Below are 18775 nucleotides of genomic sequence, written 5' to 3' on the forward strand. Positions count from 1 at the left end.
GATTCTGAGAAAATGGAGGGAGAGTAATGAAAACATTATTGAAGCTTTTAAAAAGCTATACATTACTGAGGATGCACGCCAAAGCATCCTCTCTGCTCGGTTCAAGTGCGTACAATCGGATCAGTAATGACAGGCTAGAAATTGAAAGGGCTTGAGAAGTAAGAGCCTGGATTCGCAGCCTCCCCCATTCCCTGCAATTCCATTTCAGAATCTATAATAAGAAATTTCACTGGAACAAATCAATGTGTGCGATGCCGCTGGAAAATAACACGGAGGTTTAGGAGGGGGTTCTGAGTGTTCCAAGTACTTTGCGTCTATTAGCTGGTTGTCATCCCAACATCAAGTCTGTGAAGTAAGTGTGGAGTATCATCCCTCTGTTCCAAATGGAAACCTGAGGCTGAGAAGGTGTGGTTTTCCTCAGGCCACCTAATAAATGCATGCAGTGATTAGATTGGAACCAGGGGCTTCCTGAGTCATAGTGCAGGCTCCTAGTAAAAGACCATTGTGGCTGGAGATGAAAGTAGCTCAACAGCATCTAGAGACCCAACTTTGGGACCACGAAATGATGCTCAACAGCATCTAGAGACCCAACTTTGGGACCATGATAAAATAAGAAGTTGTCTTCTACCGAGTCAGACCATTGGTCCATCTACCTCAGTATTGTCTACACTGACTGGCAGGGAAACTTGCTCAGTCACTCTGCCCATTCTCCTTGAAGCATCAAAAGCTTCTGTGAGAAATGAGCAGTGAGACATACTGCCATCTTGATGGATGTCTATGGAACTTACAGGCAGTCCCATCTCAGCAGCTGCTTTCTCTGTATGAAGACGTACCTTGCTCATACCAGTGCTAAGCTAAGCTATGATTCATGCTTTGAGATATTCTTAGTGGGATAAGAAGCTGCCTTTAACCGAGTCAGACCATTGGTCCATCTAGCTCAGTATTGTCTGCACAGACTGGCAGCGGCTTCTCCAAGAGTACAGGTAGAAGTCTTTCTGAGGCCTAGCTGGAGATTCTAGGGAGGGAACTTGGAAACATCTGCATGCACGTGCCCTTCCCAGAGCTGCCCCAACCCTTAAGGGGAATATCTTTCAGTGCTCATACACATGCAGTCTCCTATTCAAATGCAACCAGGGCGGACCCTGCTTTGCAAATTCATGCTCGCTACCACAAGACCAGCTGTCCTTCCTAGGCTCCATAGTCCAAAATTGGAATGATGTGTTTATGCTGAGGTCAGTTCTTACTCTTCATAATTTACCCAAAGGCAACAAAGGCAATGCTACTGTTTCAATCTGTGACATACTTTCAGGCTCTTTCAAGTAAGCAACCAGGATACAGATGGGATCCACAGGGACTTCAGTCCCAGCACTCAATTAGTACATTCCAGAATCTCTATTCAGAGACTATGGAAACTCTTCATTTAATTTCATCAGGCACCAAGATGCAATTATGAAAACAGGCATTGCACTGGCTCCCAGGTACCTATTACGGTTAACATGTTACCACCCACAGCAGCCATGTCTGTTGTCACAGATACTTCAAATTCCACTGTGCCATAATGAGCCTATTATATTGTAAATCCTTTGGGTCACAACCCACTCTCCTGTACCATGCTGCTGCTACTGCTCTACTACTACTACTACTACTACTACTACTACTACTACTCTACTACTAGCCTACTACTAGTCTACTACAAGTAATAATGCTACAGTATGATGTTGCTGCTGCTGCTGGGTTTCTTTTTTGCTTCTTCTGCAATGCTGTTGCCTTGTTGTGTTTCTCTTTATGATATTATTTGATTGTGTTTTTATTTTATCTTTATTACAAGCCTCTTGGGCAAAAAAAAAGAGTGGGATTTACATGTTTTAAATGTAATAACCATAGTAATACGACCAGGGATGTTTCATTTCCCCCATATCGCTGCTGCATCTGTACTATGCTGCATTAAAAAAAAATATTCCGCCCACTTCTAAGAGCATATGCGGGGGAAAGTCAAGAAATGTATTTGGCACAGGTCCCTGGCACTGTCTCCAGTCTTCCAAAATAGGTCAGAGCTTGTGTAAGTTTGATCTAGCAACTTGGTGCAGGAGAATTACTGGGCACCTTTGTGATTTGTCATTCTTAATCACCCTTAGCAGAGCAAAGAGGAAAGCCAAGGAGGGGAAAAGACGGCTCTGCTTAGGGATTCAATGAGGCCACAATGTAATGAAACATCTGTTTTGGAAACCATCCACTCTGTCTCGTTTGCTTGACAGCCATCCTGGTGCCTTTCAGGGCTGCTTTGTTTTTATATGGGAGCTCAAAGAGAAAACGCTCAGCGTTGGCAAACCTTCCAACATTCCAGAGGCGGAAATTGGGGCATGCTTGCAGCACTCGTTCCAGTCCTACGAGCTGCTGTCCTCCACGTGATGACCCGTTGCTGAAGGCTCTTTCCCACCTGCTGCATTCATTCACTCTGCAACAGTCTGTACATCACTGGTTTAAAATCCAAGAGGATGCTTCCCAAAAGTAGAAAGTGGCATTGTGGAGGGTGTGGAGGAGGAAGCAACATCTCAGGCAGCCAGGAGGAGAGATGGCCTTGTGGCAGCAAGGATGAATGGTCCCCTTTGCTAAGCATGGTCTGCCTCCATTTACATTTGGATGGGAGATGACATGTGAGTGCTGTAAGATATTCCCGTTAGGGGACGGGGCTGTAACTCAGTGGGATTGTATTTATATACCTTCCTATATGAAATATCTGCCCAATTAAACAATTGAAACCCTAAATCATATAGAAGAAATTATTATTTCTTGCTTGCACAGTCAAACAGATGTTATTGACTGGTTTGTTTTATCCAGACATCGAGTCCTTCCCAAGGACCCGGGATGCCAGAATTTTGTTATCAGTATTGTTGTTGTTATAGGTATTGCTGCAAAATGTAGGCTGTTCCCAGTAAAGTTGTTTGTAGTTATACAGGGGTGTAGTTATAACTGAACGGGGGAGGAACCAAATTTCCCTAGGCTCCTAAGGTGCCTGCTGCTCACTTCCTCTTTGCTCTCTGAAGAAGACACCAGAGAGGGGAAAGGACAGATGCTCACATTCGCCTTTGGTCAGAGGGCCCACTCCAAACTTGCTAGAGCAATCCCCAATGAATACAATGGGGCATACTCCCAGGTCAGTGGATAGTATTTCAGGCTTTCAACCCCCAGGAAAAGTCCTGTGGACATCCCTTTACCTCTGGAACCTCTGGTTCCTGTCTAGGCGTGGGTTCAAATGGTTGCTGTAAAGTCGATCATCAGTTTTGTTCCACGTTATGTGTAAATCCGCCCACAGTTTGATTAATAGTTCAACATATGCCTCAGCAGTTGTGATGCATGAAATGACTGTAGTGCTTCATTTACCTCCTTATGCACTCAAGACAAAATGCATTCATTTACCTGCTTGGAGATTTAACCTCTAGAGGCCCTGCAGCATGGCAATGCTAGCAACTCACACTAGTGATGTTTTTATAAAGTATGTAAACGGGAGGGACTGTGATGTCTCAGGAAAACTCACTGGAAATAGTAGGGGTGTGCACGAAATGCATTTTGTGTTCTGTTCTGAGCTCAGAACGGAATACACAATACTTGGGATGTTCTGTCAGAACAACCAGTTGAGCTGGTTGTAACGATGGAACAAGCCCAGTCAATGGGAATGGGTCAGGACACAGGAACATAGGAAGCTGCCATATATTGAGTCAGACCATTGATCTATCAAGCTCAGTATTGTCTTCACAGACTGGCAGCGGCTTCTCCATGGTTGCAGGCAGGAATCTCTCTCAGCCCTGTACTGTATGCTTTGGTAGTTTGTTGGTTCAATAAAAAAAATCTTGTCCTATCTTGGAGAAGTCAGGGAGGGAACTTGAAACCTTCTGCTCTTCCCAGAGCGGCTCCATCCCTTAAGGGGAAGATCTTACAATGCTCACACTTCTAGTCTCCCTTTCATAATCAACCAGAGCAGACCTTGCTTAGCTAAGGGGACAAGTCATGCTTGCTACCACAAGACCAGCTCTGTTTGACCTTGGAACAGATCATTCTGTTCCAGAGCTCGAAACTGGCTCCATTTTAAAAGGGGTTCTCTTTGAAGCTCGGAATGCTCAAAACGGCCCATTTCAAGGTGGAATGTTCTGACTGCCGAACGTTCTCTACATATCTATAAAACAGAAACTGACCATAGAATAGAAACAAATGGTAGGAGGGTATGCAGTTAACACGATCTTCCAAGGCTGGCATGATTCTCAAAAGTGAGCTGCATTATTTATCCTTTTCCAAGCTATTAAACGGTTAAGCATTTCAATGGAATGATTTTTAAAGTGATTGTTTGCAGCAGCTGCGTTGAAATGATCTCTTATCTGGCCCAAGTTTTCAGCCACCTTTATGAGCTCCAGGATTGCCCTTAAATCACAGACGATGATATAGATCTAGCAACATTTTCTTGGACTAATGCTTTCTATTCACTCTAGCATATCCCCCCACCAAAGTGTCTATATTTACAGTTTGTTCCCTGCTGATAGTCATCTAACTCTGAACTGCAATTATGTGGTAGGCTTCCTTGATGCCTGTAAGTGCCAGAAAATCTTTATTGACCTTTCTTAGAGAGGAACCCATCCTGGGTTTAGGAACCAATAAATCTCCAGGATGAAACACGTTGAATTTAATCTGCACCAGAATCAATTAAGTTTCCGGGTTGAAATGGCTAAGATTCTGCACAGATGATTGTTTGCAGAAGCTTTGCCTGGAGACATTTTTAGATATCGTTGAATATTGTATAACAATAACAATAATAACAATAGCAATTCAATGTGCATAGTACTTTACAAAGAATGAAACGAAAGGTCCCTGAGGCTCAGAAAAAAAGGAATAAGATTCTGCACAGATGATGGTTCATAGAAGCTTTCCTTGGATAAAAGGATGTGCACGAACTGGAAATTGCAGTTTGGTTCAAATTCAGACCAAATTCAAACCAAACTGCTTGTCTCTGAACTGGTTCAGTCGAACTGACCACCCGGTCCAGTCCATTTGACTGAAGCAGTTTGGTGGTTGGGGGGGGCTATACTTGGGGTATCCATTGAGGATTCCCAGAAAAAAGGTTGGGGGATCCTTTAGTGTTCTAAAAGGTGGCCAATAGGGCAGACATGTGCACGGAACTGATGGGGGACTCAGTGGGGAAGAGGGTACTTTTAAGGACTGGGGAGGGTGCAGTTATCCTCCCCTCTGTGTTTCCCCTGCCGGCGCTGCAGTATAAAAGGGTCCGGCGGGGTGGCACCCTACATCTCTGCCACCCCATTACCTCTTCAGAACATAGGGACAGAGAAAGCTGCCATATAGAGTCTGACCATTGGTTCATCTAGCTCAGTATTGTCTTCACAGACTGGCAGTGGCTTTTCCAAGGTTGCAGGCAGGAATCTCCCTCAGCCCTATCTTGGAGATGCTTCCAGGGAGGGAACTTGGAACCTTCTGCTCTTTTCAGAGCGGCTCCATCCCCTGAGGGGAATATTTGACAGTGTTCACACTTCTAGTCTCCCTTTCATATGCAACCAGGGCGAACCCTGCTTAGCTAAGGGGACAAGTCATGCTTGCTACCACAGGACCAACTCTCCTTTCCTCTTCCCGAAAGTGACTCGCTCACTCACCCGACATGTGCACGCACGCCAGATGCTTCCAGTCACTTCCAGGACCATAGATCTACTACACCTTTTACAGCTACAATATTGTTTTATAGAAGCATAGGAAGCTGCCTTATACTGACCATAATACAGAGTCAGACCATTGGTCCATCCAGCTAACTATTCTTTACAGAATACTCTATTATTATTTCTCTGTGTAAACCAGAGCTGCACAGATTCAGCCTTCTGCAGATGTTGGATTACAACTCCCATAATCCCTGACTATTGGCTGGTGTGGCTGGGAATGATGGGAGTTGTAGTCCCAACAGCACCTGGAGGGTGAGAATAGAACTGTCTTATTCTAAAGTGTGCACATTTGATCCACTCCATAAAATAGCACACAAATCTTCTGTCTTTTGTCAAAAAGAGAGATATTTGTTTCATTATTTTAAGCAATCTTCACACTTTCTGTCATATACAACTTGTAGCCTTCTGCCTGCAAGCATCTAGATCAGGCTTCCCCAACCTGCGGCCCTCCAGATGTTGCTGAACTACAACTCCCAGCATCCCTAGCCACAATTTATTGTGGCTGGGTATGCTGGGAGTTGTAGTTCAGCAACATCTGGAAGGCCGCAGGTTGGGGAAGCCTGATTCTAGATGCTCTTCACAGAGTGCTCACACATGTAGTCTCCCATTCAAATGTAAACTAGGGTGAACCCTGCTTAGCAAAGGGGACAATTCATGCTTGCTGTCACCAGACCAGCTCTCGTCTTGATCTGTTTGATGTCCCAGTCTTGCTTCAAATACTGCCAAATCATCCAGATTCTCCAACTGAGCTTCCTTCCATTCCATTAAGCCTCATGCCTCCAACACCCTGGTCTGCTCACAACCAGTGATGACAATTTTTTGCACAAAAATCCTTCAAAATATTTTTTTTTAAAAAAACCATTCCTGCACCTCTAATCGTCCCCAGTTCAAAGTAGATTTACATGCACACACATCATGAGCTGTTCGTTAAAAGGATGAGCTCCAGATGAATTAGTGATTACAGATGCCACGAGATGCCCTTACTATTTAGAACCTGTCAAAGAAAATATATGGAATTCAAACGGCTTCTATCCAACAGCGCCCTCTCAAAGGTGAACTTTGTGTATTGATTTTTTGCATAGGTGCGAATTACAGTCCACGTAACAGGGATATAAGATGCCATCGTGTCAATCAAACCTTGGAAAATGATGTTCCATTTTAAATATTGCTTGATTGCATCTCTTCTGTCTACACAAGCCCACACATCTGCATGCTTGCTGGAAATGAATAGTTGTCAAAAGAACAAAACATGTATTATCTGTACTCTACACTGACTTTCACATTGCTGAATAAAATAACAAAGACACTCTCTGAATTGCATGACAGTTTCAGAAATCACATCAGGAGGACTGAATGTGGATGAAAAACATAATGTTATGCTTGAAGAAGAAGAGAAGTTGTGATTTCATATGAAAGGACCTTAATGATGTGAATAGGAAGGAGGACGGAATCTCTGAGATAGGAAGGAGGGAGAAGTTTTTGGAACTTCTGAAAAAAGGATGTTTTCCAGATTGTTCAAAGGAGTTGAAGCACACACACACACCCTGAAACCAACTTCTTCTGTGTTAGTTAAATTTTTTTTTTTTTTTTTGAAAAAAAATACTTGTATAAGCTAGCTATTGCTAGAAGGAAGTCAGGATCCGAGGGTTCACAAACAAGTCATCAAACACAGAGTGACAGTCTGACTGTTCTTTCTCTGTTGGATGTTCTGATTGAAGCCATTTTTTATTTTTGGTGATTCATTATTCCTATTCATCACATTCTATTGTGTTCAGGGTGCAGGGAATATGAGCTATCGGCCTCATGTGGGTTAATTATGTAGGTAATGTGAATTTCTATAAATGACGTACAGTAAGGTAGATGATGGTGGAGATTTCTCTGGATGGACTCAGCAGGCTTTGGAATAAGATTGTTGAGAGGACCCTCTTGATGGAGAAAATCCAGAGTAGAACATCCCCAACTGAACTAAACTGTCCAGCTTCTGCTTGAAGATTTCCAGCAAGGGAAAGCACAACACCCCACTAGATAATTGGTCCCATTTATTTATTTATTAAAAATGTATATCCTGCCACTCACGTGCAATAATGCTCAGAGTAGCTCACAACAGTAACACAATAAAAATGGTATAAAACTAAAAGCAGTAAAATGCGGGGGGCGGGAGAGACATTAGACATTGTAAAATAGATTGTCTGAAATGGACCATGTTAAATTGAAAATCCCATCACACTGTACTAAAAAACATTATAAAGCCTCTCTAAACAAATGAGTTTTAAGATCTTTTTTTAAAAAAGCCCTGAGGGAGGGCACATGGCAAAGCTCTGCTAGGACGGCTTTTCAGAGCTGAGGGGCTACAATTAAAAAGGTCCCGCCAACCAAATCTCAGTCGATGACAAGGTCAAAGATGAGGAGAGGAGAGGCCTGGAAGATTACATAAGAAAAGCCCGACTGGAACAGGCCCAAGGCCTATCTAGTCAAGCATCCTGTTACACTCAGTGGCCCACCAGATGCCTGTGGGGAGCCCACAAGCAGGAAGTAAGGGCATGCCCTTTCTCCAGTTGTTGCTTCCCTGCAACTAGTATTCAGAGGCCTCTGAAGCTGCAGGTGGCCCACAGCCACCAGACTAGTAGCCACTGACAGACCTGTCCTCCATGAATTTGTCTAAGCCCCTTGTAAAGCCGTCTAAGCTGGTGGCCATCATCACATCCCATGGCAGAGAGTTCCATAGATTAATTATGCATTGTGTGAAAAAGTAATTCCTCTTGTCGATTCTAAATTTCCCGACCTTCAGTTTCATGGGGTGACCCCGGCTCTAGTATTGTGAGAGAGGGAGAAAAATTTCTCTCCATCCACCCTCTCCACTCCATGCATAATTTTATACTTCTCATCTCCCCTTAGTCACCTCTTTTGCAAGGTAAAGAGCCCCAGATGCAGTAGCCTCACCTCATAAGGAAGGTGCTCCATGACACTGATCACTTTGGTTGCCCTCTTCTGCACCTTTTCCAGTTCTACAATATCCTTCCTAAGATATGGTGACCAAAACTGTACGCAGTACTCCAGATGTGTGGCCACACCATAGATTTGTATAAGGGCAAGTTGAAGACAGATCATCCTGGAGAGAATCAATCTATGTGGTCACTAAGAGTCGACACCAACTTGATGGCACTTAATTAATCTATCACAATATTAGCATTTTTATTTTCAACCCCCTTCCTAATGATCCTTAGCATTGAATTGGCCTTTTCCACACTGAGTCAACACTTTCAATGAGCTGTCCACCACGACTCCAAGATCTCTCTCCTGGTCAGTCAACGACAGCTCGAATCCCATCTGTGTATATGTGAAGTTGGGGTTTCTTGCTCCAAAATTCATATGGGCTGAAATATGTATAGGAATGTAAGAGGGATGAGCTCCATATTAGACATCCTTCTGCTTGTTTTTTCTCTCTTTTTTAGGAGACATAGGACATCAAAGCACCAGCATTACTAACCTCCACAAAGGTTAAGTATAGAAAAACTCAGCAACAGAGGCTCAACTCTCTTTAGTTACCCACTGGAACACCTTTTTCACCCTGGTAGGCTTGTAGCACTAATGCTGAGCTCTGTCCCTTCTAGTGGTCTTTCATGGGAAATGCAGTTTTCTCAGTCCAACTGACATCTGTCAGTAGCAGTGAGAAGATTAAGGCCACCTTCAGACCTAACGCCAGACCAGAGGCAAACGTGCCAGAGGTCCAGGACTGCAGTCATCCAAATGCGTGAAACCGTGGTTTCACCACCAAACTACGGTCCAACTTTTGACCCCAAACCTGAATTTGAACCTTTGGTTTGCATTAAGTTTCATTGCTGAAATCTCAGGTTTGAAGGCAGCAACGTGTCATCTGAATCCTACTGTGTCCTCCATTTTGTGCAAGCTGCACCAGAGTTAAGAGTTAGACACTCCTCCATTTCTCCTACTCAAGTTCCTCCCACTTTGCAGTCTCCCAGACTGTAGATTGCAATTGTCTGAAATAATCTGGATGTTCACCAGGCTATGGAGGCAAATTGCCAGTCTGTTGAACCCACAGTAGCAAGCATGAATGCTCTCCTTTGCTAAGCAGGATCTGCCCTGGTTTGCATTTGAATGCAAGACTGCATGTGAGAGCACTGTAAGATATTCCCCTTACGGGATGTGGGCCGCTCTGGGTAAAGCTTCTACATGCTAGGGGTGTGCACGTAACTGGCTGGTCCAGTTCAGTTTGAGTCCAAATTGTACCCAAACTGGACTGGGCCAGTTCAGTCTGGCACCCCCTCAAACCCACCCAACCCAGTTTGGTTTGGTCCAGGAGGTTTGCAATTTTTAAAAAACATTTTTTAAAAATTATCCCCTCTGGGGGAGGTGGCGGAGGGGGTCTGCAGAGGTTCTCCCTTCCCGCACTGGCCTCTCTTTCCCCCTCGGTGCCGTGGCCACTTTGGAGGCCACTATGCCTGCGCAATAGGCCTCTACACAGCCAATTTCTGAAATAAGGGTAGTGAAGCCGGTGGGGGGAGGGGGAACCTCTGTGGACCCACCCCACCCCACCCCACCCCACCCCACCTGCCGCTGCCTCAGAAGACTCCCCCAGAGGGGGTAAGTTTAAAACAACAACAACCACCTTGCAAACCCCCAGGGGGATTTGGTCCAGGGTTGGAACAGTTGAACCGAACCGGTTCGACATTGAACACATTTGACATCAAACCTTACACATCCCTACTACATGCGTGCATGCAGAAGGTCCCAAGTTCCCTCCAGATCTCCAGATAGGGCTGATGGAGACTCCTGCCTTTCACCTTGGAGAAGCCGCTGCCAGTTTGTATAGACAATACTGAGCTAGATGGACCAATGGCCTGACTCAGTAGAAGGCAGCTTCCTGTGTTCCCATGTGTATCCCTGCTCTCCTCAGCAACCTGGATGTAAGGAGGTTTTAGATGCTGGTGACTACTGGGCATCTAGAGTTTGAGACCTCCTAGCCGCCGCCGCCCCTAAAACATAGCAGGATAAAGATAGCCTTGTAAATGTTCTTGACTTCCTGGACTCTTTATTCTTCTCTCAGCTTGATCAGATGCTACCACACAGAGCACTGCTGTCTTTGTTGTCTCGGACAGAAAGTCTGTTTCTCCTAATCACCAGCCACCCGCCTGACTGTGTCATTGCTGTCTTTGGGACCTTTCTCTCTTTCTCTTTTGCTTCTGCCCCCTCTCCTCACAGCTCGCCTTTGATATCTGGTAGAATCTGCAGTTTAATGAGAAGAGAAGGCGGGCAGCAGGGGGAGGGGGAGAATCACAGAACAAGTCAGCGACAGCCAATCATGTAGGGCAAAATAACTCTCTCAGCCCAATTCTAGATTGGCGGCTGCTGACTGGTAAGGAGGGGAAAGAGGACAATGTCCCAGAGGTCTCTGTGTGGAGACAAAACCAAATAATGAATGCTCCCTGCTTGAAGAACTGTCAGCATCTGCAGAGAGAGGAAGATTGGGGCGGGGGGGGGCAGCTTCAATTAAATGTTTGCAGATGCAAAAGCCGCCTTCAGGGCTACATTAGACAATACAGGAAAGACACATTTCTCATTCCTCATGCTTCTATAGTGACCACCATGTGCAAGAAGAAACTGATGCCTGGTAGCTAGGGGGAACGTTTCAGGAGCCCATCCAGATGATCACTGGCTCATCACATCTCCCCACATTGCCCCACCCCCATAAGAACATAACAAGAGCCCTGCTGGATCAGGCCCATCTAGTCCAGCATCCTGTTTCACACAGTGGCCCACCAGATGCCACTGGAAGCCCACAGGCAGGAGTTGAAAGGGGCATGCCCTCTCTCCTGCTGTTGCTCCCCTGCAACTGGTACTCAGAAGCATCCTGCCTTTGAGGCTGGAGGTGGCCTATAGCCACCTAGTAGCCATTGATAGAACTCTCCTCCATGAAGTGAGCCAAACCCCTCTTAAAGCCATCCAGGTTGTGGGCTGTCACCACATCTCGTGGCAGAGAATGCCACAAGTTGGTTATGTGTTGTGTGACAAAGTACCTCCATTTGCTGGTCCTAAATTTCCTGACCATCAATTTCATGGGATGACCCCTGGTTCTAGAGTTATACGAGAGGGAGAAGAATCTTTCTCTCTCCACTTTCTCCACACCATGCATGATTTTATAGACCTCTATCCAGTCTCCCCGCATTCGTCTTTTTTCTAAACTAAAAAGCCCCAGATGTTGTAGCCTTGTCTCATAAGGAAGGTGCTCTAGGCCCCTGATCATCTGGGTTGCCCTCTTCTGCCTCCTGGAAATACCAAGTGCATGATGCATTATGGGGGGTAATTAAAAATAGGGCATTAGGAGAGTGCACACTCTCCTAACCCCATTTTAGAGGGAGGTTTCACAGGCGGATATTCTGCTATGGTGCTGCCATGACTGGGCATGATCCTGGCTGTTCACACACATGTGCAAAAATGAGCTGCGAGCTTGGTTTTGCACATGCGTGTGTATAGCCTCATTGTTATATTAAAACAATAAAACAGCAACCAATATTTGCGAGAAACCTAGCAACTGAAACAACACGAAAATGCTTCTAAGAGAAGCAGACAGGTTAAAAAGAGCAGTTAAAAGCAGTGGCCAAATAAATCAGCACAATATATCCTGAACTAAATAATCTGGACAAATAAAATAGTTTTCACCTGAGAAACCCATATGATAGCCTGGCCCCAAGCTGTAATGGGATTTACAGGTTGAATGATTGCACCTGGATTTTCCCTGGAGCTGTGCTATAGTTTAACAGCACTTATTGTGTTTTGTGTTGCTTTTATGCCGCATAATCTCCAAAGCAATGTTAACAGTCCGTCCTGTTTTGCTTTGTGCCAAATTTGGCACACCTGCGAATTACCTGTTTTATGGACCTTGTGCATGGTCAAACTAGACAGTTTGGTTGTTTAAACCAGGACCTGCCCTAATTGTGTATAAACAGGAATGAGGAGTCTGATTTTTAGAGCAATGGTGGCATGTAGATAGAGTACCTAACCCTTCTGACATCCGCAGTTTACCTCTCTACAGATTCCCAAAACCCACATACTTTTCTCAGCCAATACTGTATTTACCTGAACCCAAGACTAGGTCCCCGCCCCACCCCACCCAAGTTCTACAGTGTTAGAATTGGGGGGGTCATCTTAAATTCAGCGTCCTCTTCTTTGTGGGTAAATTATATAACCTATTTAACTCATTTTTAAGGGGGATTTAATTCAGGGCCATCTTCTAATTGGATAAATACAGAACTGTTAGCAAACCCAGCTGGGGTTTATCACATTTATCACCAGCTGAGCAGAGACAGGCTGCATTTGAAGGAAAGGGGAGGGATTGGTTTTGTGTGTGTGTGTGTGTGTGTGTGTGTGTAGATACAGAGAGAGGGGGGAGAGGGAGGGAGTGAGAGAGCATTCAGCAATAATTTGGAGGTCCAGTAAATTTGGGCTGAACAAATTCCATCATTCAAAATGTAGGCAGAAAGCCCTCATTTGATTTGTCTTTCTTGATATTGTCTGTGACATCATAATGTAAGTTATAGGATCCCTGATTGGTTGGATTACATACCCATCCAAAAGCAGCAGCCTCTCTCTTTTATTAAATGCCAAAGTAATTGCCAGGAGGGGAAATGAACAAAAGCAAAAAGTGAACAAGAGCAAAAAAGAAAGTCTATGAGAGAGCTTATTCTATTCTATTCTATTCTATTCTATTCTATTCTATTCTATTCTATTCTCTATCAATCAATCAATCTATCTATTTGATTTATATATCACTTTTCCAAAGGTGGCTCAGCGCAGTTAACATTAAAATTTTAAAAAATCCCACACATAACATTTAAAATTTAAAAAAATGAATTAAAAGCAGATTAAAATTACAATTAAAACTAGGTAACATTAAAAGCCAGGCTAAAAAGGTTTAAGGCTCTCCTGAAGGCCTCCAAGGAAGAAAATCCTCTTATATCCACGGGGAGCACATTCCACAGAAGCCCCTCTTGTAGAGGACCCTCTTTTTGACACGGAGTCACACATGGATGGCTGAGTGGGTCTCAAATGATGCAGTGGTATATAACCATGAGATCTGGTCCAATTGTGCTGCTGGAGAATATGGAGCAGAATGGAGCATCCACAAAAGCAGCAACTAAGGGAGGAGAGCTGGTCTGGTGGTAGCAAGCATGACCTGTCCCCTTAGCTAAGCAGGGTCCACCCTGGTTGCATTTGAAATGGGAGACTACATGTTTGAGCACTGTAAGATATTCCCTGTAGGGGGTGGGGCCACTCTGGGAAGAGCACCTGCCTGCTTGCATGCAGAAGTTCCCAAGTTCCCTCTCTGGCAGCATCTCCAAGATAGGGCTGGGAGAGACTCCTGTATGCACTGTTGGAGAAGCCACTGCAGGTCTGTGCAGTCAATACTGTGCTAGATGGATCAATGGGTCTTGGTATAAGACAGTTTCCGATGTGAAGCTTCACATTTCCCCCAGTGATCGATGCAATGTACATTTTTTTGTACTTGTATGTTTTCGATACAGATGGGCATTGATCACTCCATCTATACCATTTCCCCCCAAAGAGACTTTCAGCTTTCTGCTTTCAGGGTGCAACCTCAGTGAAATCTGAGCTGAAACATGTGACGTCTGAATTATGAATGCATGATTATTCTGCTATAAATTAACTTTGGAGCAACTTGTCTGTCGAGATGCGCCATGCTTCTAAGCCCATGACAAGCTTAATTAACATCAGTGGAGAACATGAAAGAAGGAAGAATTAGGTCAGAAGGAAAGCAGTTGGAAGAAACCACAATGCAGCTACCACATTGCAATGCCTCGGCTTAGTCTCTTTTTCTGGAGGTGGACGCTTGCCTATATTTGACTTTTTGCCATTAAGTAGACTGGCTTAGACTGCTGAGATGACCACCAGTCTAACAACTGTCTTGTTTATGACCTATTTTTCTATGTTCACCTCTTTGAGCACTTGTGGGATATAAATAGTCAACATAGAGGCTCCGGATATCAGGATCTACCAGGGTTCGAATCAGGAGGTGAACCACTTGGACAGCAGTGTGAGGCTATGTTATTTCACGAAGTGGAAGTATAAAGTGGATGACATTTGCCTCCCAGATCACACTATGACTCCATCTAGAAACTTGATGGTTTCTTATGATCTGGGCAAGAGCCAGATACTGGACCTCTAAATGCAACATAGTTGATTCGCAAAATAAAAGAGGACAAATTCATTCATCCCTAAATTCAGATCCCTTGCCATGGATCTGTTCCAATTCACTGCCCACTAAAATTCACTAATTTTAGTTTAATTTTATTTATTTATTTATTTATTTATTTATTTATTTATTTATTTATTGTTAAATTTATATACCGCCTTTCATTAACAACAATCCCAAGGTGGTTTACAAAAGCTAAACAAAACATATAATAAAAATGACAGTTAAAAGTATTAAGATAAAAATATGATAACAAATCTGATTTAAAATATATAAAATACAAACATAAAAACTGTACATGGATATAAACAGACAGAAGCACCAGCAATAAAACAATCATGTAAAGGCCTGGATAAAAAGCCAAGATTTAACAAGCTTTCTAAAAAAGCTTTCTATAGACTACGCAGATATAGATACTGTTAGGTTTTTCTGCAGTATCCCTAGAATCCAAGTCATTTGTTTTCTACAGAGCAAGGAAGAGCCCCTGGTGGCGCAGTGGTAAAACTGCCGCCCTGTAACCAGAAGGTTACAAGTTCGATCCTGACCAGGGGCTCAAGGTTGACTCATCCTTCCGAGGTCGGTAAAATGAGTACCCAGAATGTTGGGGGCAATATGCTAAATCATTGTAAACCGCTTAGAGAACTCTGGCTATAAAGCGGTATATAAATGTAAGTGCTATTGCTATTGCTAAGTTCCTTGTCTCTTTGATCCATCTGGAAAGGCAGATTTCTTGTCTGAAAATACATGCAGATACATTCTGATTTTATTTATATCTATAGGCCTATTCAGATGTTTGTTTTATTTTATTTTGGTTTTTTTCATTTTATATCTCGCTCTTCCTCCAAGGAGCCCAGAGCGGTGTACTACATACATAGGTTTCTCCTCACAACAACCCTGTGAAGTAGGCTAGGCTGAGAGAGAAGTGACTGGCCCAGAGGCACCCCCAGCAAGTTTCATAGCTGAATGGGGATTTGAACTCGGGTCTCCTCGGTCCTTGTACACACATAGACATTTTTCTGTGAATGATTGTCCATGGATTCAATTAAAAGCTGGATCTGGGTAAAGGCCCCTCAGATACAGGCTACAGATATGAATTGTACTCCTGTATGTGCACTGAACATCGCTTATGAATAGGGCTTATTTGTGTACATAATATGTTTTCAAGGACACTGATTCCAAGTACACTTATATGGCACTCCAAAATGCACACTTCAGTTTCCTTGCAAGGAGGAAACAGCACTAGCATTTTATATTTGTGTAATATCTTTTATTGACCAATCAAACTTTTATCAGTGGCGATCAATGGCCAGTTATGCAGAAGATGACACCTTTCTGTCATGAACACAATGTAGTAATAATGTATTTTGCCATAGGCATGTTTACAAAATACATAACACATAACAACACCGGTTGGCATCAACGCTGACCAGGCACTTGCGAAGCTGGGTCAGCATCCAGACTGCTGCTGCACCATTGCACATATGGGTAAGGGGTGATTTTCAACAACTTGCCCTTCCCTCTGAAGCCCACAGTGTGTCCCAAAAAGATGTCCCTGAGGGCTGCACAGCCCTTTGGAACATATTTTTCTGATGCACAAGGGGCTTCCTGTATTCTTCCAAAGACAACCAGAAGACTCTGTGGGCGCCAGGAGCCAAAATCGACTTGACGGCACGCACATTTTACCTTTACCTTTCAATCTACATAGGATGACTTTGTGTTTGGGAGCAAAGCAGCAATAAAACATTTGGCGATGAGATTTCGAACGAGCTAAGCGTGTGAGCCTGCAAAGCTTGTGAATTTTCCTGCAGCTTCATTCCATTGCATCACTAGGCCTGCACTGCTTTCTACTACTACTGCTGCTGATGGTTCCTGGCCTGCACAACCTCTGAAGGTACTTTCCCCTTATCGGTCCTGGACTTTGTTGTTCCCTGGATGCCTGCTACAGCACGGCTCAGATCACCACCACCACCTTTCTTCTTGCCCACCCCAGGAGAACCTGTTCTTTCTTGGAAGAAGAGAATGGCCTCACCTATACCACTATAGCTCCTAGCCCTTTCAAACCAGGTTTGGTCCGATGGTGCATGGAACCAGACTGGGGTTTGCTGTTTTTGCGCACATCCATACTTAATTATCCCATTGATTTGGATAGCTCCGCAATTTGGCAACTGAATTTAAAAGCATTTTCAAGATGAAGGATCAGGCCCAAGTGAGGAACACACACACACACACACACACACCCCACACCAAATAAAAACAAAAAGAAATAAAGAGAAAGAGAAATAAAACGCATGATGTGCATGAAAATGCTTTTAAGAGGGGTTATTTTATTTATTTGCAAAGGAAGTTCTCTTTTTTATTAGCAGTGATATAAAAGGCTAGTAAAGCTACTTCCTAATATGTACTTTGTGCATTTAAGAAAAGAGAATATAGCGTAAAGCATGGTGGACAAGAAAGTGATAAACCAACATCTGGAGACCCATCAGGGATTTACAGTGTTCTTAGGAGGCAATTGCAACTTACTAACTGTTGTGCGGTTTTATGACTTGGGGATCTGAAGAAATTAATGTTGTTCTGCATCCATGTAGATGAACACCGAAAAAGACTTTGGTTGGTCTTAACATTTCCCAGCTCTCTGATTTATGAATCTTAATTAAAATAATGAGTGTGAGTCTTCTTACGTTATCTGCAGACTGATATGTTTGGTGCAGTATGGACCATGTCAAGAAATGGACATTAGCTAGCATGCTCTGTGTCCGATTCCTAGTCCAGCTCAGGTTTGGGACCAGAGACTGCAGACAAAGGGATGCTTGCATGAATTCTCAGCATTTCTCTACAGCTCCCTAGTGAAGCCTACAATTTATTACTGCTATATTAGACTATTTCCCTTACAGTAGCTTTATGCATTTATGATTTCTATTGTACATTACTGACTGTCAGCAGCGCTAATAATATTGCTGCAAATAAAGGGTTTTTTCCTCTCCTTTTCAGATGTTTGAATTGCTTAGGCAGCTCTACATTCTTATTAATAGAGCCCATAAACGCAAAGGAAGAGGGTTATGTTTTGTTGTTCCAAAAGCTAGTTGTGCCCTGGGTTTACAATTCACACTTTGCACTTTTATTGCTCTTTTCCTTATTGGTAACAGATATCATGCAATAAAACAAACAGACACATATGCTGTGTGAAAGGAAGTCTTTGCTTTGCTGAGCACAACACCACCACCAAAAGATCCTTTTCTCTATTCCTGAAGAATCCTGGAGAAACACTGGTGTAGATTCAACCTATATATGTAGAGTTTCTTTTTCCTCGTGCACTTACCATATTTATCCAAATACAAGATGACTGAATTTAAGATGAGCCCCTTAAAAATAGAGGTTAAATGCAGGTTATACCTGTATTTACCTGAATGGAAGAGGAATCTGAATTTAACATGATAAAACTGGGGGAAACCCTAGTCTTGGATTCAGATAAATACAATATGTATCTCTGAGCACCAATCCCACTCCCCTGATCTTTACGCCACTAGACCTGCCCGTTCCTTCCTCATATTTATTTGGGAAAATTTATCACACAGTGGTTATTTCTGTTTGAATGGTGGATTGGCCACAACTCTACATTTCAGTGTTATATATATTTTAAGACCGAGCAAGGTTTGGCTATATTAAATGGTTTCCTTTGGGCATATGCTTTAAAGAGAAAGTTAAACTGCCTGTTAAATGAGGATCATAAAATCTTCCCAATGTATGGGACACAATCATTTTGCAGTTTAAGTATATTGCAACCTTTTGCTTCTGCTACGTAGACTATCTCTTTCTCTTCAGAGTAAATATCCTTTCA

Source organism: Hemicordylus capensis, chromosome 11, assembly GCF_027244095.1.
Source record: "Hemicordylus capensis ecotype Gifberg chromosome 11, rHemCap1.1.pri, whole genome shotgun sequence".
In the NCBI taxonomy this organism is placed as follows: Eukaryota; Metazoa; Chordata; class Lepidosauria; order Squamata; family Cordylidae; genus Hemicordylus; species Hemicordylus capensis.